This window comes from Cyprinodon tularosa, unplaced genomic scaffold, assembly GCF_016077235.1.
Source record: "Cyprinodon tularosa strain WSP-4 unplaced genomic scaffold, ASM1607723v1 ctg698, whole genome shotgun sequence".
Taxonomy (NCBI): Eukaryota; Metazoa; Chordata; class Actinopteri; order Cyprinodontiformes; family Cyprinodontidae; genus Cyprinodon; species Cyprinodon tularosa.
This window is the reverse complement of record NW_024039449.1, coordinates 312,852-317,249: the sequence shown is the minus strand read 5'-3', so window position 1 is coordinate 317,249 and position 4,398 is coordinate 312,852.

Genomic DNA, 4,398 nt, shown 5'->3' with positions numbered 1-4,398 from the left:
CAATTTAAACAATTTAACTTTGAACTAAACTAAAATAACGTGGAATTTTCACTTCCTTTAGTGCAGAACCACAGGCGGTTCTTATAAAATACTGTCCTGTGTTTTGGTTCCTGCTTCACAGACTAAAAGTTTGCGTTGAATCTGAAATGAACATTTTAGGTAGATATTGATCAGTCAAGACAAATGTTTTTAAAAAGTTTCAATCGGCCAATATAGGTTCACTATATGCTCACCAAATTTGTACCATTGCCTTCACTCCTCACTACTCATTCAGTGATAATATGCAGCATATAGATCAATGCTGCAATCTTTAGAAAATGCAGGTTTCCTCCTCGCCCTCCTTCAATGCAAATCAAATCTGGGTGTTTTTTGGCTTTAATAGACAGAAAGTAACAGGATCCTGCTGTAGGTATGAAAATATGTTCAGGTTTTTAAACTTTTAGCATCTGGTGATCTGCTTATGAGGGCAGGTTAGCTGGAAGGCTGGAGCCGAACAGAGATATCTAAAGTATTAATGTTTGTTACTCCAGTAGAAGTATAAATCCTGATTTTTAAAAAAACACTTTTGTAGAAGTTATAGGACCAACTTAAGCTTTTTATTCCAGGAAAAGTGTAAAAGTACCATTTTTAAAACAACTTAAAGCAGGGGTCTTCAAGGTTTTCCAGGCCAAGGACCCTAAACTGATGGTGAGATGGAGCGGGGAGGAATATAAAAAAAAGTCTAATCAACCAAAACTTTTGCGACCCCCATGCAGTACCTGGTTGGACCCTCTAGGGGTCGTGGACCCCCTGTTGAAGACGTCAGAGCAGGGAACAATTATACTGGTTATTAAAAAACTGTACACTACAAAAAATAGAAATCTAAATAAGTAATTTTTTACTTAACATAGGTGCTGTTTGTCTTGAATTAAGGAGTTAAGTTGGACAGTTTGCAAATGGAACAAGACAATTTAGATTTAGAATAAGAGAAAGCAAGTGTATTGTCTTATTACAAGTGCATATTTTCTAATTATCTTATTTTAAGTGTAAAAATACTCATTCCATTGGCAAATCATCCCAATTAACTACTAAGATTAGGGGTAAATACACTTGATTTAGGACATTTGAACTTATTTCTAGATCATTATTAAAGGAACATTTTTCTACAATTCTGGATGATAAATTCCTTAAACTTCATTTTCTTATTTTTATAATCAATGATAAAACTGTTACATTTAACTTTATATCATCTTGAAATACTTTTTATTTTGGTGCATAACTGAATCCAATGGCAAAGAAATGAATTCTCTGTTAAACGAATTATTTTAATGGTTTTCATTTTTTTCAAATACCATCAGGCCATAATGGAAATTAGCCTAAATGAAACAAAACTAATGAGTCTATTTTTTAATGTAAGGAGTAGAAAAAGTAGAGGTAATAAATAAATAAATAAAATTAAGGACTAGAAGTAGAAAGTTGTCTAAAAAAGCAATTACTCCATTAAAGTATGCATTGACAAAATTTCTATTTAAAGCTACAGTGTGTAATAATTACAGGGATATAAAGTCAGAAATTTAATATATTATACATAACTATGTTATTTATCATCACCTATGAGCTCAGCCTTTTAACCATAATATTTGCGTTGCCTTAGAATTCGTTATTTATAATTACATAGGAGCGGGTCTCGCAGCCATGGAGGCTGACATCTTTGCGCTACGGCAGCGCAGAGGCAACAAACTAGCGATTGCGAGATCTCCCATGACGCTCGAAAATAACTACGGCAAGTTGAGAGAGATGAACTGAGACGGTACTGAACAGTAGATGGCAGTATTATGCCTGAGAAGCGTTTAGTCTGCCTGAAACCAAAGAAGAAGAAGAAGCAGGTATACTGCGCCTCAGTAACAAGTAAGGTTAACAAGGCGGCAGGCGTGAGTGACTTTGCAAACTGTTTGGCACTGTGTGGCCAAACATCAGACGAATGGAGGATCATGCCTACTCTGTATCACAACGAAAAGCGGCGGACACCGAACCCCCGTCATCTAAGAAGCGGAAACACGACGAGAATAAACGCAAGCGTGACAAGAAACGGCAAAAAACACGGATCAACATTGGCACGGCATTTACACGATGGAAGTCACTGATGGAGGAAAAAGGTTTTCAAAGTGACGCTCAAGTTGCCAGTTTTCTCTTGGACAGGTAATTAATCCTACACACACAATTGTCTAATATCACTGCAGTTTTTGGAGTACAGGATGCTCAGACCTGTCTAAAACAATAACATGCTGCGTGATGATGCTGTTACTCTCCAGTATACTTATTCAGCAACGTCCCTGACGTTTCACAGGTAATGATTCAGTAATTTTCTGTAAAATAATTTTCTGGATATATAACTCGGTTACTTCTCTCCGGCTCCTTTGGAGATCTTCAAGCCTTTCCTCCTCTGCTCTCACCCCGCTGGCTCCCCTCTCTCGCCTGGCCCTAACTGCACGGCCTCCCTGCCTTCGCCCTCGTCCTCTCCCTCTCCCTCGCGTTGTAACCCCCGTGCCACCAAAATGACTTGGACTCTGTAAACGGGGAATATATATTCTTCCAGCGAACACAATCTCGCTGTTAAACTAATGACTACAATTACTTCGTCTGTTTATATCACCATGCAAAGCAGCTCACCAAAACGTCACAACGATGTAGAAAAAATAACGGGTATATTTATTATCTTAAGTCTACATGAAATCTATACCCTACACAGACTAATGAAATACTATCTGTAAAATTATCTATGTAAACAAACCTCATCACTTGAGAAGGTAGGTGATGCGGACGTCGTGGAAGACATTTTGTCCCGTAACGCTCGCCGTACTGTTGGGGGGGAGAAGCGGTGGGGGGGAGATGTTCATGTTGCTGCGGTCTGCAGTCTGACCGCTAGATGTCGCTGAAAATTACACACTGTAGCTTTAAGTAAAGTAAGGAAGTATTTGTTTCTTGATGCCTCTGAAGCTGAGTGTGATTTTTCTCCAGTCGTCCATTTTATCTCCAACCAGAAGAACAGCTGGTTCCAAATATTCTAAAACTTCTTCAGATCCCTCAGAAACTACAACAAATCTTCTTTCTTATGCTTCGTTTAACCCTGTTAACATTTACTGCTGCACTCAGAGGGAAACCAAACTGAATGTCTGTGATTTAAACCTCCTTCAAAATGCTGAGTCACAGTGCTGGAAAGATGTGAAAATGAAAACTTTACTTATCTTTTGACACATTTTACCAAAGATTTCAGCTCACTTGTATCTATTTCACATTCAAAAAGTGAACTTTTGCACGGATACAAGTGAGTGGAAATCGTTTATTTGGGTTTTAGATTATTTTGACTTTCCAGTAATCAAATCAAGCAGTAGACCTGCTGCAGCCTTATGCATTTTATAAAAAAAAAAAATACTTTTTCCTTATTTTTATTGCTTATTTTTTAAAACTTGATTTCAACACTGCAAAAACAATCAAAAAATTAGTAAAAATGTCTTAAATTAAGTGTATTTACCCTTATTTTGAGTAGATAAATAAGATGATTTGCTAATGGAATTAGTATTTTTACTCTTTTAAATAAGATAATTAGATAATATGCACTTGAAATAAGACAATGCAATTGCATTCTCTTATTTTAAATGTAAATTGTCTTGTTCCATTTGCAAAATGGCTCTTATCTCCTCAATTCAAGAACAAATGCACTAATTTTAAAAAGAAATTACCGTACTTATCTAGATTTTGTTTTTTTCCAGTGAAATGTCTGTATATTTTTTTCAGAAAAGTAAAACATATATTTTACACAAACCCCTCACTGCAAAAAATCTAAATCTAGATAAGTCATTTTTTCTTAAAATAAGTGCATTTGTTCTTGTATTGAGGAGGTAAAAGAGACATTTTGCCAATGGAACAAGACAATTTACACTTAAAATAAGAAAACACAATTGCATTGTCTTATTTCAAGTGCATATTATCTAATTATCGTATTTCAAGAGTAAAATTACTCATTCCATTGGCAAACTATCTCATTTACCTACTCAAATTAAGGGTGAATACACTTAATTTAAGAAATTTTTCCCTATTTCTAGGTTTTTGCAGTGTTGTTGCATCATCGTCACCATCCTTCTTTTAGGTGGAAACCTATCTATGAAAGTCCATCTAAAATAACCCCATGCTGTGCTGCATTTTAACATATCATTACCCTGCAACACTGTTAGTGAGAGAGTGAAAGTGCATGTGCACTTAAGTGTGTAAACCTGCATGCACAACTGTGTGTGTTTTTTTTGCACAATCTGCTGCCGTGAGGATGTGGTTAACTGAGTGCAGCAGCTTCATGCCGGAAGCTCCACGCATCTATAAAGTTATCATCCACAACTTTTTTTTTTTTTTTTTTTTTCCTGTTGC